Here is an 18,808-nt window from a genome sequence, read left to right on the forward strand (position 1 = left end):
TTTGATTATCATTGTAGTGAATGAGAATACAAGTGGGGACAACCAAACATTACAGAATCACTTAGTTAAATCTGAGAACCATTTGGAAAATATCAATCAATTGTCTCAGACTTCATTGTTCCTTCACATTTACAATAATCATTCTATGTTCTTGTTCTCTTCTCTTTGATTTTCTTAATCTTCTACTGGCAGGTATATCACTTTTGATTGATGATACATATAACTTATATCTGTCGATATCAGTAACACACACCACAACTGTACTGATGTATGCTAATCTCGACTGATGACAATCATGTTTTTGTTTTGTTTTTTTAAAAAAATCGATACAAAGAATGAACATATGGTAACATATGGTAACAAAATGATCACACACACATTTTTTTTAAAGCCAGTTGGATAGTAGTTATCCAAAAGTAAATATAAATAATATATTATGTAATAGATATCAAGCTTTATAGAAAACAGAGTATTTTTGATTGTTATTTCAGTTAGGAAATATTTGTTAAAAGAATTAAAAACATTGAAGAATTTTTCATTTCAATAGTTGAGATCATGAGCCAATTGAAGCTAGACCAATATGGAAAACTTGGAAACACTGGACAGGCTGTTTCGTCCTATTGTAGGACTCCTCAGCAGTGCGCATCGACGATCTCGCCTAGAGAGATTCGAACTCAGGATTTATCGGTCTCTCGCGTGACCACAGAGTCTGCCGGCATCCAACGGTGTTATTGTTCAACTTCAACTGATCCACGAAATTTTTCATCTATCAAAATAATAAAAATGATAGTATGCATCCATTATCCTACTAGAGATCAAATCTAGCATTAAGGCCTTCCTGATGAATGATTAACTTTCGAACCATAGAGTTTATAGTCAGTAGTTTACATTTCTATTTTCAGTTAATTCATAATATTACCTAATCATTATCTACTTCGATTAATGAAAATGGTTTAACATTGATTTACATCTCTCTAAAAAACACACAGAGAATTATCTGTCAATTTGTATCTAAGAGACATAAGATTTTTGTTATAGAGTTTGATACTTTCTATTGAATTTAAAGTTTCAAACTGATGATTAACTTTTAAGAAGAAGGAATTGGAAACCATGAAACAGTTGTGACTTTAAGCCTGGCTGATTATCACGTGATTCATTCACCAATCGAAATATGGCATATACAATCTTAGCACTATGCCAAGCCAATAACGTTCGACCGGTATAAGCAGCCTAGTGTCCTTATTGGTCTTTTTCCCTCCTAGCACTGCCAGTTAAGTCCAGAACGCTACTGACAGCTTCCACTATGCAAATCATTTATTTCCAACATACCTGATTTATATACCAACCAAACAGACCGCATCACATCATAAAATAGGAAATGACATTTATACAAGATCAAGCCAAAAAGTGGTTGTGAACATGGGAGATTGTAATCAATAAATTGAACATAACTTGGGAACATTAAATTGTATCATAATAGTCTATAGGTCAAAATGAAGCTTATAATAAGATGAATACAGATATACATAATCCGGTTACTGAATAGTTATGCCATAAGAATATATAGATAATATTAGTCCATGAATAGGTCTCAGATGTTACGTGTAATTTAATTCTCATCAAGATATAACACAACGGATAGCTAAAAACTTCTAATATGGGATTCATTGACAGTATCCTAAGTTATAACTAATATAGATTTCGGATATGAATTGACATACATAAGTTTATATATAATAACTAAATGCAAATTATTACTCAAATCTCTCCTTATTTTCATCTGTACATATTCTTCTTGTCATAGACACTAAAATTCATAATGATTCGTTAAATTTACTTGAAACTGAATTACTCAATTAAAACAATAAACAATTGATTTCTTTCATTCAGAAATACTAAATATATTTGGCTATAACCCAATCACATTTGATAGAGAAACATTGGAATAGATAAGAAATTTCACGTATCCGGGTAGTATCATCGATAAACAAGAAGGATGTGATGCAGACGTAAAGGTAAGCATCGGCAAGGTAAGGATAACATTCGTACCAATGGTGCACATGGGCTCCAGGATTGTGAGGGAACAAATGGCGTATGAACCAATGGTTGGTCACCGGCTACCATCGGACTGAATCTCCTCATGATGCTCTACTGCCTTGTGAGTCAGACCTTTAGGTCAAACGCTCGGGGTGTGGCCCCCTAAGAAAACCACCTGTTTCGGTCTGAGCACCCGAACAGTATCATCACAAAAAATGATGAGATGTCAATATTTATGGAAAATACTTGTCTTGCTTCGATCAACAATCAAACGATACACATTATTATTATTACGATTATTTTTATTACAATTATTTTTTACGTCATTTATTCATTCTCCTTTATTCCCACTTTATGTGTCCTTATTTTTCGACTTATACAGCAGCTTGCCTATGGTGGAAACTCGGTTCTATCTAAACATTCTAGAGTCACTGCTCAGTTGAAAAGTGTATGTTACCACCAAATACAAATACTGAAGCAGATTTTCTGAAACCACGTATCCCACACAAACTGGCTGCCTTCAACGTTCGCACACTTATGCAGGTCAGACAACAGACAGGGCTGGCTATGTCTTTGAAAAGTCTTAATATCGACGTTTGTTGTCTATCCGAGACCCGTATTCAAGACTCTGGTGAAGTACTACAAATTCACTCTTCATCTGTCGCTTCAAAAAGCTTGTTTTACGTGCGTTTATCCAGGGACTCTGTGGCATCTTCGTCTGTTCTTGCTGGCCTCGGTGTCGTGGTATGAAATAAAGCTGCAAAGGGCTGGCTTCTGCTGGTCCTTCACGACTGCCTGGCCGGGGTCCCAGAGATGGTGCAACACAGTGGCCATAGACGTTATCAGATATGGCTCAGAATAGAAGCCAGTAGCGATCCTGCTGTAACCTTATTTTACTTTCTTCATAAAAGTGGTTGTATCTTCCTTAACTGAAAGATTTCTTCTGATTGTACCTTTCCGTTTCCCCTATTATTACTATTATTATTATTTTATTACTATTACACTACCTTACACTAATCTGTTCGTTATTGTTCTTTTTCTTACGCTCTTTACTTTCTTTTTTTCTCTTCGAATTCTCATTGTTTTTTGTGGCGCATATATATCTGGTGCCCTCTTGTACCAATATTTATGTGTTCAAATAATTAAATAAATAAATAAATAACATTCCCACAGTTGAAGAACATATGAAACTCAAAACAAACGTCAATCAATATCAAAGTCATAATCTTCAGTACGAACGTCGTGGCAATTAATTCAGTTGTACTGAGCTGAAACTTCGAGAACTACTACTGTTGTAACGTTTGGATTGCACGGTTAGATGGAGCAGCGTTTTACTGATCGGATTAGTGACACGTAAAACACGTAATGAACGACCTAGAGTCTCGATTGGTCCCGCTTCCCTGTCTAGCCCAGCCAGTTGAGTTCAGAACGCAAGTCACAGCCTCTGAGACATGAATCGTTATATTTCAAACATACTCTGTTTATATACCAACCAAACAAACCACATCATACCATAAAAATAGGAAACAACATTTACACAATATTTAACAAGTGAAATAAATACTGACCAATAGGGAATGTCCATTTAAAGTCCAAGGACAGCATTAGACTTGACACGATAATTATTGGTATATTCCTTCGCATACCTAACAACTACAACTACCATAAGTTATGTACAAGCAATTATAAACAATTGTCTATATAAGATACTGAATGTCCGTTGGTCGGATACCATTAACAACATTCTACTATAGGAGACAACTAATAAACATCCAGTTGAGGAGGAAATTAGGAAAAGATGGTGAAGGTGGATAGGACACACATTGAGGAAATCATCAAATTACATCACAAGGCATGCTCTGACTTGGAATCCTGAATAGAATCGAAAAAGAGGAAAGTCAAAGAACACATTGCTTTAGGGATTGGAATCAGATATCAAAAGAATGAACAGCAACTGGAAAGGATTTTCTAGAACAGAGTTAGATGGGACTGCTGGTGGGTGACCTAAGCTCATCTATGACGGGTAACAGGCGTAAAGAGGTTGCAAAATTGTAAGTTCGCTAATTCAAAAACTACGATTCAAACAGAGAAAGTAGAAATATGTAATCGCCTATCCATTATGAACATAAAAACACTTCAATAGGAATAATTAATGATTCGTTATATTATGTCATAAAAATTGTTTATGACAATGATTTAATTCTATTACAGAACTGACTTTTTTTTCCCAACAATTAATGGAATTCACTTATTATCATGTAGATAGATCTTAAACGATGAATATTCGAAATTACAGTGTACAACATTTTGTATCACCGGTAGTTATGTTTAGTTTATCAATACAATACATAACTAGAAATGGTAAAATAATTTTAAAACAACAATATCTTTATTAATTGAGATCATGAACTGATCAGTGTTAGACCACTATTGAAATCGTGAAAGGACTGGACGACCGTTTTGTCCTAGTATGGGATGATCACTTCTGTGGAATTTCAAACGGTCGTCTAGTGCTCCCAGATTTTCATCAGTAATCTCACATTGATCAGTTCATGACCTCAATTAAACAACTCAATAATCTCCACAAACCTCTACTGATAAGTATCTTTATTCACAATCTCACCCCTAACAGTTAAATAAAATAAATTCGATTTCATTAAATAAGCAACAGGAAATATTTTCACTACAGTAGTTGGCGGTAGCTTTCACAAGATGACAAAAGTTCAAGTAAACTTGGAAACATGCGTATTTTTATACAGTAAATTAATCATTGAGTAGTGACCAATATCATATAATTCAAGCCTTTCTTAAAGCTCATTAAATCCTATCGACCAGACTGCAATGTGATTATTAGTCTAAATGACTCGACATTAGGTGCATTACATCGAGATGTAAATCCTAGGTTTAAAGTAGCCAACAGGAACCCTGAACATTGGTTTCATGCTATTTGGTGCTCTCCAGAAATGTGTACCTGTAGCCTTGAGTAAACTGATGCTTTCTGATGGATTTGATCCCGTGTAAATAGTCAGTAAGCATCAGTTCTTTTAAGATTATAGGTTTATCATGATGACGAATGTCGTATGACACGGAACCTCAGTTCATCCCACTGCAAGGAGATGAACCCAGGAATTTCTGTCTTGAGCACAAATTCTCGACATCTAGAACACTAGACAGGAATAAAATCATGTGCATGTATAGCTTAAATCAATTTATGAGATCAATAAAATTTAACAACCTTCAAAAACTTACTTACTTACGCCTATTACTCCCAATCGAGAGTAAGCCTCCGACCAGCATTCTCTAACCCACTCTGTCCTGAGCCATCTCACTCTAGTTCTATCCAATTACTGTTCATTATTCTTATGTCTATCTCCATTTCTCAGTGTAATGTATTCTTTGATCTTCCTTTACTCTTTTAGCTTTAAGGATTCCAAGTAAGGATTTGCCTTGTGACATAGTCATACTTTTATATTATTGTAAACTCATATACTAACATAAAGACACAGTTATCTAATACTCTCTTACATTCAATGATTGCATAGTTTACAATTTATTTGATATACATGACATGTTTACGCAAAATACTTTGGATCCGTTGGCCGGACACTATTAGCAACAACTAACTGTGGGAGAGAACAAACCAGATCCCAGCGGAGGAAGAAATCAGGAAGAAGCGCTGGAAGTGGATAGGACACACATTGAAGAAAGCACACAACTGCGTCACAAGACAAGCCCTCACATGGAATCCTCAAGGCCAAAAGAAATGCGGAAGACCGAAAAACACACATAACGCCGAGAAATGGAGATAGACATGAGAAAAATGAACAAGAATTGGATGGAACTAGAAAAGAAGGCCCAGGACAGAGTGGGTTGTAGAATGCTGGTCGGCGACCTATACTCCATTAGGAGTAACAGGCGTAATTAAGTGAGTAAGTAAGTAACAGATACAATACAAAGATATCTCAATAGTTATACATAAGGAAATAATTCATTCCTTCATTACAACTAATAATTTGTATTCATTAGTAAGGTGATGAGTTAATTAATTAATTAATTATGCTAATTAACTTCCTCTTTCACAAAAATCATTTCCTACTTTTAATATAATTAAGTAGAATTGTAATTTATGTCTGCTTTTTTTTCTTTTTAAAGAGAAAAAGATTAATTGTCTGTTAGCTTACAAATACTCATTTTTATTTGATAATAATAATAATAATAATAATAATAATAAGTAATTACATTATTCTTATTCTGTCTTCAAACTTATTTAATAGTGTTAATAATAATAGCCCCTCAAATACCGTGGTACGGCTAAGATTGGGGGGAGAGCCCACCTCTCTCTAGCGGAATTCTCTCAAGTAACCATGTGCATTCAACCATTTCCAGGAAAGTCCTATTCATTGCCTTCTCGCACCAGGGGTGTTGTTTATGAAATTGAGGAGATGAAAAGCGAATTTCCAATGCCTTACCTGGTTTGGTGGATGTGGAGACTTCATGTAAGAGAATCGGAAAACCCTCATTCTAAAGCAATAGTGAACATGGGTTCCAGGATCATGAGGGAATAAATGGGGTATGAACCTATTGTTGGTCACCGTCTACCATGGGACGGCATCTCCTGACAGTGATACATTGTCTTATGCATCAGACCTTCAGATCGATGGCTCCGAGTGTAACTCCTTAGGAAAACCACCTGCTTCGGTAATGAGCACCCGAGCAGTATCCCAACCTTCACACTAATCGAATGATTTATATGGCGCATATCTGTTTGATGCCTACTTGTACCATTGTTTATATGTTTAAATAAATAATCAATAAAATATAATCTTATTGAAATTTTCACAAATTATTCTATAGATTCATGAAGTATTTCCTGAAGTTTTAGTGAGAATCCGTGACCAGCAGAGTTCAACCATGTCTGTTGTAGAGGCAGTTACTCACTGAAGACATTGGTGGACAGTCGCGTAATTTCGTGGATTGGTTGAAGTTAGATATTAACACCTTTGGATGCTAGGTTAGTGGTCTCAAGGTTAAGCGTTCATGCGCGAGACTGAACGTCCTGGCTTCGGATCTCGCGGGGCAAGATCATGGATGCGTACTGCTGAGGAGTCCCACAGTAGGACGAAACATGAATACAACTATTTAAAAATCACTACAATCTACAAAAAAACCCATTCTGATAATTCTGTTTTAATTTGATACTTATTGTAGCACGTTCATATGGAAATTGTAAAGCTTGTAAGTATACTACTTACAATTTGTTGAGATAAAAATAGTTCTTTAAAATGTGAATGTGAATTAGTTATTAAAACCAGCATGGAATGAGATATTGAACATAATTAGCGAGTTTACCACATCTCACTAGACAATCATACATAATAATCTGTTTCTATAAAATATGATTGTTAGATAACTGGAACCGTATCGATGTTGTTTTTATAAGGACCTGTAATGATCATTGAATGGTAACCACTGTTGTATATATTGAATTCTTCATGCCAATCGAATCCTATTGATAAGGTTAAAATGCCATTGCCAGTTTAAGTAGTCCACCATTTCTTAAATTGTCCGCATATTAAATTGTAGTAGACTTTCAGCAAAAAGACCTAGAAGAAATGTCAAGTCACCAAAAGTATCTATCCCATTGTTTATTGTAAATCTGGGATAAATTTATGCCTGGAGGTCAAATTTTTGAATACTTACTCCTGGTTTGATTTAACTAACTGAAGATGTTAGCTGTTTACTTGTTATAATGTATCATAATTTTTAAAATCACCGTTTACAGCACATCAACATACACCAAATATTTTGTGCTTATTGAAACATCTATGAAACTAAATTTGCTGTTAAATAAAGAAGGAACGAATTGAGCGAAGAAATTTCTTTTCAATTAGTTTTTCATCATGGCTCTACACTAATATATATACGTTTTACAATAATAATATAATACTCATCGAGTGGATACGTTACGTAATATTTACATAATGACATTTAAATTAACATTGATTAATTGGAAGAAAGAGGATTATTAATATTCAAAGTGATCAAGAAATTGCTAAGACAGACTGCAGTCTGTCTTTGTTGGCTGTTCTTATCTGCCTGAATTCGCCAAATCTATGTGTATCTATCGTTTCAACTGCTCCTGTGGAGCCAGTTATATTGAGCGTACAATTCGGCAAGTCCGTCATCGCATTACTGAACATCATCCGTCGTGGTTAAACAAAGGACAGGTAAAAGTGATTAAAAGTTCTATTCTCTCTCACTTGGTTGACACATGTCATCAAGTCGAATTGAATAAAGCTTTTAAGGTTATCTACAATATCCCATCTAATTTGCCACATGGTTTACGAGTGCGCCTCTTGCACATTGCGGAAGCCATCGCAATCCATGTTCACAAACCTGACCTTTGCATTCAAAAGAGATTCGTACAACCACTTTCCCTGCCCTGGCCATCAGTTTAAGATTTCCTTCAAAAGAACTATTTTTCATACTTCTTCCATTTCTTTTTGTAAAACTTTTGTAATTTTATTTCTGTTGCTTTTGAACTTAATAACTTCTCAACATTCATCTCTTGATTCTTACGTAACTACCATCCTATTCCGTTAAAATTCAGTTCCTTCTTTTTTACGCAACTTAGCAACTTCTTGATCACTTTGAGTATTAATAATCCTCTTTCTTCCAATTAATCAATGTTAATTTAAATGTCATTATGTAAATATTACGTAACGTATCCACTCGATGAGTATTATATTATTATTGTAAAACGTATATATATTAGTGTAGAGCCATGATGAAAAACTAATTGAAAAGAAATTTCTTCGCTCAATTCGTTCCTTTTTTATTTAACAAATGGCAAAATGGGAATATTCACTAAATTTGCTGTATTGTATTCTAACCCTTCTTAGCCATTCCAGCATGCATTCATACATACAGAACTAAAATTATGTCGTCGTTCATCCAGTGTAACTTGTTTCAAACAAACAGCTGAATTAATACATTACAAAATCTGAAAAGTGGTCGTTTAGTCTTCATGTTGAGAGATGATATAATAGTTTATTATATACACGAACTTTTTGAAGTACAGAGCCTTAATTTCGAATAGCTTAGTCGAGTATTATCAAATAACCCGATGATCTTGTATTAGATCTGTTGTATTTATTTATTTGAACACATAAATATTGGTACAAAGGGACACGGAATAAATATGCGCCACACAAGTCACTTGTTTTGTGTTTGGGCTCTGATACTGTCCTGATGCTAAGACCAAAGCAGGTTTTCTTAGGGGGTCACACCCGGAGCCTTTGAAATAAAGGTCAGATCCACAAGGCAATGGAGCAACCTTAGGAAATGAAGTCGCATGGTAATAGGTGACCAATAATTGGTTCATACGCCATTTGTTCCCTCAGGATCCTGAAGCCCATACGTATCATTGGTATACAATCAGGGTTTTTTAACTCCCCTAGGTGGATCCTCCATATTCACCAACCCAGTTAAAGCGCCAGAGTTTTGCTCTTCAGCCCCTCAATTCTTTAAACAACACCTCGTCACGATAAGCCAGTGAGTGGGACTTCTCTGGTAGTGGCTGAATATGTATGGCAATGTGAGAACATTTCGAGAGGGAGAGATTAATCTTCCCACTCTCGACCGTACCAGGCCATTCGGGGAATTTGTATCCGCGTCGCCTATTACTTATACTTGAAAACAAAGAACCACTGCAATTCCCACAACTCGAAGTATGAACATCAAGCTTGGTACAAGTGAAGATTTATTAAATCTCAAAATATGAGCACAACCCTAGTAGAAAATACACTCATCTATAAATTGATTTGTACATTCATTTTGATTATTAATTAGAATAAAATCACACGTATAAAAGAATACACAAAGTCATAATAAATCATATGCTGAATATCATGCTGTCCAAAGTTCACGCTAATTTAATGCAAGAATATCGTTCCTTGAACAAGCATCTCATTCAATTCAGAAAATGTTATACCGAATAAAATATCATACCGAAAACTTACTTACTTACGTCTGTTACTCCTCGTGAATGAGCATAGGCCACTCACCACCATTCTCCATCCAACCCGGAACTGAGCAATCCTTTCCAGCTCCTTCCAGTTGTTATTCATCTTTTTCATATGTGCTTCTATTTCCCGACGTAATGTGTTATTTGGCCTTCCACTTTTACGCTTCCCTTCAGGATTCCATGTTACGGCTTGCCTCGTGATGTAGTTTGACGATTTGCCTAGTGTATGTCCTATCCATTTCCATCGTCTTTTCCTAATTTCCTCTTCAGCTGGAAGTTGGTTTCTTCTCTTCCACAGAAAGCTGTTGCCGATGGTATCCGACCAATGGATGTTGAGATCAAACCGAAAAAAAAACATTACACTAAGCAATCATTACATTGAACTAAAAAAACGGAATTGAACGTAAATCATAATAAGTAGAAGAATATCATTTTGGTTATTTTTTGATCCCATCATATCAAGATCATATTTACCGATTACTAAAATGTCCCAAATTATAATAAAACAAAGATTTATTATATTTTATTATCAGAAGGGGATATTTTGTGGATATTATAGTAATTTCAATAGTTCAGTTCATAAGTCAATTGAAGCTAAACCCCCATGGAAAATCTAGAAACACTATTTTACAGCCGTTTCATCCTATTATGGGATTCCTCAGCAGTGCCTATCCACAATGCCGTTTCGCAAGATTTAAACCCATGACTTATCAGTCTCGCATGTGAATACTGAACCTCAAGACCACTGAACTGGCCGGTGCTTCACTGATGTTAATGTCTAATTTCAACTTATCCTACTATAGGACCCTATACCGATGAAGTTATGCTGTATATATACATCAAAACTATTACCATTGATAAATAAACTTTCAGTAACAGACTATTTAAAAACAAAAATGATTTCTATAAAATATTATCAAAATATATACTACCTATAATAATAATAATAATGCCCTATGCATAATTACATAAACTGTTATAGGGTCATTTATTTACTATGAGAATGTATTTTTCTAATTACTTTCTTAATTATAACTTATCAGGTAATAAGTTAATTTATATTAGTTCATTATATAATACACTACTGTATACTACTTATAATAGCCCTAGTAGTAGTAATAATAGTAATGATAATAATAATCATACTAATCATTCGAATGTATGTTGTTTATTCTTATTTTAATGATAAATAAAATATAACCGAAAATTATCATTTTTATAATGAATTAAAATGACCTTAGTTCACGTTAACTTAACATGATAAATAAGTCATCTTATATAAGAAGTGGATAAATAATAATAATAATAATGATAATAATAATAATAATAGTAACGACAGTAATAATAATAGTAATAATAGTAATAGTAATAATAATAGTAATGGTAATAATAATGATAATAACAACAGTAATAATAATAGTAATAATAGTAATAGTAATCATAGTGATAGTACTTATTATTATTATAACAGGATCTTGTTAAAAAACAAAAAAAAATTTCTTTCACTAAGTTAATTGTATTCACTATTCAATAGAATCCTCTTCTTTCAATAGAAATGATCGTATTAACGTGTTTTTAAAAACAAAACAAAGAAGAAGAAGAAGAAGAAGAAGAAAATAAAAGAGTCGTATGTGAACCCATTTTCTTCCGATATTAATTTTGATTTTCATAGTTGAAATCATGAATCGATTAAAGTTAGATTATAGTGTGGTGTCGAGTCGCGGTTAACTGTGATCACCACTACAGGAAGGTTGAGTACCAAATATCAGAAGGTAATTGAAGGTTGTAGCTAAGTATATTTGTTGGTGATCTCATGGTATCGAAATAATACCGAAATCGTACTAAAGGAGTACAAGTGGATTTACTGAGCAGACGTAAGTTCGTGCAAGGTCACAACCAACGGAAGGAAGAATAGAAGAATAATGGATGTCTTTAGTACAGTTAAACAAACAAGCACAGTAAAACAATCACTGGTACAATTGGTTATAATAATAATTGTTTTCATTAAACCAATCGCGTTCTCTTGATAAAAGTAGGTCACTACAAGATCATTATAGAAAACCTGGAAGAACTGGATGACCATCTCGTCTTAGTATAAAACTTCTCAGAAGTGCATATTCACAATTCCACTCGTGGGATTTGAATTCATCATCTTTGGATACTGGTTCAATAGTCTAGAGGTTAAGTGTTTGTCTACAAGACATAAATAGTATGTTATATTAGTCAGAAGTGTAATGCCTGGCAGCGGATGGTTGAGAAAATCAAATTGAAAAGAAAATAAATGTAAATAGAGAATAGTTTTAATAACAATAGGAATGAAGGGACGGTTCAGTTTGTAAGAAGCAATTGATAATAGATGTGTTAATGAAGTATTCAATGTATGGGTTTCATATTTTATGAGTGCTCGCTCACAATAATAACACTGAATAACTAAATTATTATATCGTATTTTTTAGGCCGGATAAATTGGTTACATTCTCCCTTTGATATTCTTAACTATATCATTATTGTCAGAATGAGGTTTTTTTGGAAATTTTAGTAATTTAATGGTTGAATTCACGAATCGGTTTTAAGCTAGACCACTCTGGAAACACAGTTTGACGACCGTTTCGTCCTAGCATGGGACTCCTCAGCAGTGCACATCCACCATTCTGCGTTCGAATCTCGCATGCGAGATTTGTATTTGAAAATATTACCCTCACTGTTTAACTATATCCTATTTACTCATGATTTTATTCATAATTTGTTTCCGAGATCAATTCATTTCATTTTTACCCCTCTATTACTTTTAATTATTGTAACATTGTTCATTCATATTATAGTCTGTTGCTAACTTATTAATTTTACAAGGATTTCTGTTTGTCAATTTAAGAGATGGCGAGACTATATTTTATGGACGAACCAATCAGATATAAGATAAAACGTCTTGGATTTTGCCACGAAATTCATTCATCCATTTGGTTAAAGAGCGTTTTTGGCAGTTTAGCTGGTGACAGTTTGTGATAAAAACCAGACTTATTGTAAATTCGTTGAAAAGAGATCCCTTCGCTGAACGTCGTACTTTCAATGTTTATATAGGAATAACATATCGATATTCTATACGAAACTGGCAAAAAATAACTATATCGACGGAATTCTCAGATGATGTACACATACAAGCTAAGATTAATCCAAGTCAGTCTAAACATCAACAACTGGATAATTCAAACCACTAGTCAGAAACAAAATAATCTCAGTATAAAATTTATGATTTCGGTTTTCTTTTAAGTACGCCTGTAGCTCTTCTAGAAATACTGCCGGTCACAAGCCCGGGTAAAGGAGGAGGGTTGGGCATGTGGTTGGCAACCCCATCCCATAGAAGAAAATCGTACCAGAAAAACGACAACCAGAAAAAATTATTCAAGCCATTTAAACTCTGCCCTGGGAGTCAGAAGGTTTTCCTTTAGAAGATTTATGACGCCTCATGATGAAAGCCGAGTTCCTCCGGAAGTCACGAGACTGATGCCTCTTCTGATAACCAGAGCAACCATTTATTTAGGTATATGGAATGCTCGTACAATGTGGGAGACCGTGAGAATCTTCCAAATTGCTACAGATTAAACAAGTAAATTTTCTTTTAAAAATAATGTCTGAATCTGTTAAATATTTCAATTTGAATCGCATGACCAAACTTTAAGTGTTCCACCAAAATGTCGCGTAGTTTCTTACTAATTGACTGAAATTAAATCGGTAGAAGATATGAATTTGATTTTTCCGCTCAAAATGAAAATAATAGTATATTCTGAAAATAATTGCAGAAGAATTCATAAGTCGATTAAAGCAAGACCACAGTGGAAAACCACGAAGTGTTATATTATGCGGTATTGTGCCCTATTATTATATAACGTAGTGATACCGCCAATTAGAGAACAATGAATTATCGACCGGACCAATGACGCATAGACCTGTACGAGCAGTCTAAAGGCCTTATGATCCTTCTTCCTGCCTAGATCTGTCCGTTGATTCCACAATATCAATCACAGCCTCTACGATATAAATCATGCATTTAAAAAACATACTGGGTTTATATACAAACCAAACAGACCATTTCACACCACAAGATAAAAAATAACATTTGTGCAAGATCTAACCAAAAGTGCTTGTGAATGTGAGAGACTTTAATTAATAAACTGGGGATAAATTAAGAATGGTAGATCGTATAATAATAGTCTATAAGTCAAAATAAAGCTTACAACAAGAGGAATATGACTAGGCATAGTTTAGTAACCTAACAATTATGCAATAAAAATATATATATCGTATTGGTCCACAAATAGTTCTCAAAAGTTACCATTCATAATTCTCGTCGGGATATAACACAAAGCACTAGACGGCCGTTTCGTCCTATTATGAGACTCCTCAGCATCGCATACGTATCCACAATTCCTCTCGCGGGATCCGAACCCACGATCTTTGACTGTTCAGTTTTCTATGATAGTCTAACTTTAATCGACTCATAAATTCAACTATTAAACTACGACAATCTCCACAAAATCCTTTTTTTATAATTACAGAAGACATAGAAATTCAAGGACATAATCAGTATAATACTATTGCTTGAAGAATACTAATAATAATCATTTCAAGACATTGTGATATATTGATTATGCAGATACAAACAAGATATTATTACATTTAGAAAGTATACATCACAACATTGCTAGTACTGACAATGCTAAAACGTATTTCTATTTGTTCTTAAATAATGTTACTTACTTACTTACGCCTGTTACTCTTCGTGAACGAGCATAGGCCACTCACCACCATTCTCCATCCAACCCTGTCCTGGGCAATCCTTTCCAGCTCTTTCCAGTTGTTATTCATCTTTTTCATATGTACTTCTATTTCCCGACGTAATGTGTTCTTTGGCCTTCCACTTTTATGCTTCCCTTCAGGATTCCAAGTTACGGCTTGCCTCGTGATGCAGTTTGACGATTTGCCTAGTGTATGTCCTATCCATTTTCAACGTCTTTTCCTCATTTCTTTTTCATCTGGAAGCTGGTTTGTTCTCTCCCACAAAACGCTGTTGCTGACGGTATCCGACCAATGGATGTTGAGTATCTTACGTAGACAGCTATTTATAAATACTTGTACTTTCTTGATTGTGGTTATTGTATTTCTCGAAGTTTCAGCTCCATACAGTAGAACTGCCTTGACGTTGGTATTGAAGATTGTGACTTTGATATTGTTCGAAAGCTGTTTTGAGTTCCATATGTTAAATAATGTAGTGATCATTAAAGTCCGTTAATGTAACAAGTGAAACAGGTCTCACTAATTATACAGAATAATGGTCATTGTATATTATAAATTGATAAACATTAATCAATAATCTAATGGTAAATTGCTCTTCAAAGGGCTTAAAAGTTCTTAAAAATTGACCTCTCTTGAAGCTGTTAGTATATACTTGAATGTGTTCATATTTTGAACTATGACAGTTGTTTAAAAATACTATGTACTATTTTTGATGTTTTGTACTTTGAGCTGGATAGTTTGGTTATGGAACTATCTGAAGTTTGTGCTGATGATGTCGTTCAGAAGAATGATGAAAACTCCACGACCAAACCATCCAGATCAGAGAAAAAAACTCCATCAAAATCATCCATCTGAGCTACAAATCTTCTCCACCACTATCTACTAATAATATTGATCTCATTTATCGATCCTTCAATTTAATAGAATTATTAGATCATTTTGTATCTCTTAGATATTTCTTATCAATTTTATACTTATAAATGCGTCATAGTGCGTCATAATTCTTCTAAATGAAGACCTTCTAACTCCCAGGGCAGAGTTTAAATGGTTTGAATTATTTTTTCTGGTAAGCATTTTTTTAGAGAGTTAGTTTTCTACGGGATGGGTACGCTAACCCCATGCCCAACCCTCCTCCTTTACCCGGGCTTGGGACCAGCAGTAACTCTAGAAGAGCTACAGGCGGAGTATGGGTATGAGTTAAAGGATAAATGGAAAAGGATGCAATCATAAAAAAAACTAGTATTTTAATCAAAAGGTGAGTATTAAAAGTGAGAATGGAATCTTTTAATGGTGTAAATTTTATTCGATTAACTCTGTTTATTTATGTTCTACGAACTAATTCTTTCTTCTTGTACTATGTCCTTATATGCAATCTTTATTTTATACATTACCACCATTGACTTAACCACTCCTATGAATCCGGTGTTCATCTTTCTGTGCTAATGTGGTATGGCAACTTGGACCGATGCATATTTGTGCCTCGTCCTACTCACGTTGTAGCTGACTGATTGACTGACTATCTAAATATCACTACGGTCAATTAAAAACGCCTAACAGAAAGTTCACTTTCAACATATGCTATAATCTTTTGAATTTGTTTTGAACTTCTAAGGGATAATCGCATTAGTAGCATATTTGAATATGTCGAATTCCTATCATAATAATAGTTTGTTACATTGTTTAATCATAGATGATCAAAAATGTCAAGATGTAACGATCATAATTACTGTGAATGATTTGTAATCAAAATGTAACATAAGAGATTACATAACTGGGGTAACTAGCACAACAAATTCAAGAAACTATGGTATTTATTAAAAGTGGACTCTCTATTATACATTTTTGACTGGTCATAGAGTCAAACGAAACGGAGAATAGAGTGTGGTGTCAGTTATTGTGTTAAGCCCATATACTTTATTCTAACTTCCGGACAGCCCAATCTATTCATTCTACTTGAGTCATATTTTGACCTTATTAATTATTCGCTTATCATTCTTGACTGTTTTTATATGAGCGTATATGCGTGTACACTTCATATCACATGTCTGTAGTTTATTTTGTCTGCCTATAAATATTGAGTAACGTCTGGCTAAAAGCGAGTTGGCTTACCAGCCATCTCACTGAGCGTCATTTTGCTTTACTCTATTCCATTCGCTTCATACATACAAAATATATGTATTCACAAGTCCATCCTCGTTATTCGACTTATTTAATTCCGTTATTGACTAACGCGATTTAAGTCGACGATTATATACGAGGATAGGCGATAACAATCATTCGTACGATCTTGGAGTCAGATCAACAGGCCACTAAAGTGGAGAGCCCTTTCAACAACATCGATCGATCTAAACGACGACAAAATAATGGGCCTCTACAAGAGTTCACACCATTGAAAATAATAATGCCTTTTTCAATGATAACTTTTATTGAAATGCTCCTTTTAAATGATCCCCTTTTATTAATCTTCGCCTGTTTACTTGTACTTCTTTCAATCGATACCTTCTTGTCATGAATCAAGATTTCATAAAGAAACTGCGCAATAAAGAGAACATTTTTCATTCCAAATGAAGCATTTATGAGAGCACTTGTTATTTCTTCTGACTTCAGGAATAGATTCAAACTATATTGCCATTGTATGATATTCTATTTGATTTACTGATCAATGAAAAATCTCTTTGTTATGTACAATATTCATAGAAGAAAAAAAAGATCAAATAGTTAAATGTTTATCATAACTTTCTGTTATGTTTATGCTTCACCATCTGATGTACTAATCTTCCTGTTTAATACAATATGGGATTGAAGTTAGTTTAAGGTAAACAGAATAACAGTTCATTTTGAATTCTTTTTAACTAAATAGTCTACAAATTGCAGTTCAATGTATTCAAAATGAATTTAATGTCAACTGAGAATGTATTTTACCAGTTCTCTATGGGACATGATCAAGTTAGCAATAACCTTGGATACAATGAGATCCGACTGTCACTTCATTTGTACGTTTGTATAAAGTCCTTTCAAAGATAAATAAGGTTGAATTCAAGCATAGTTTATGGGATTTCATGATAAAAGATAATCTACCAAACAGAATATGATTATTCGCTGTTTGAACCTTAATAGAGTCTAGACATTTATCAAATGAAATACGGATGCCGACAAATATAACACTAGTACTTAACCATCTATTGTTTTTTATGACAATCAATTAAATGGTAATGTTTAAATTATGTTGAAGTAACTTGAGAATGCTTGTCTTATATTTGGATAAAGCGTATGTCGGGGTGGTTGTAGAGGTATTTATTGGTCTCAAGGGAGACATTAGGTTTATGCATCCCAGGTAAACCATAGAAACATGATGTGCATAATTTGGCATATGAAATAAAAGGTAAGGAAACGTCAGTGAATGGCTTCCGTACTTCTGCTTGTTTTAAATTTATTTCTAATCACTTGAAGATTCTTTGAATCAATATCCTGTAAACAGATGTCTAGGAGCATTTTCTTCATAGTTATTTATATTTATGACCATAGATGTGTTACCTTCGTTTTACTAATGTAGTGAACGAGAACTCAAGTGAGGACAATCGAATATATTTCAATACTAAAGTACAGAATCTCTTAGTAAAATCTGAGAATCATACAGTAAATACTACATTTGCAAAATGTTAATCAATCATCTCAGACTTCACTGTTCTTTCATTTCCACACTATTCTTTGTTCTCGTTCTCTTTTCTTTGAACTTTTTAACCTTCTGTCTCCAGGTATTTCATTTCCGATCTGATGATATATACTACTTATATCTGTTGAGATCAGTAGAACACACTACACTAGGAATGAAGAACTCATAATTCTTCTGTACGATACCTCATTTTTACCAAAATATTAGATATAATTTTGTAGTGAACAGAGCATGGATGGGGACAATCGAATGTGTTTGATACAAAATTACAGGACTTGTTC

Source organism: Schistosoma haematobium, chromosome 6, assembly GCF_000699445.3.
Source record: "Schistosoma haematobium chromosome 6, whole genome shotgun sequence".
In the NCBI taxonomy this organism is placed as follows: Eukaryota; Metazoa; Platyhelminthes; class Trematoda; order Strigeidida; family Schistosomatidae; genus Schistosoma; species Schistosoma haematobium.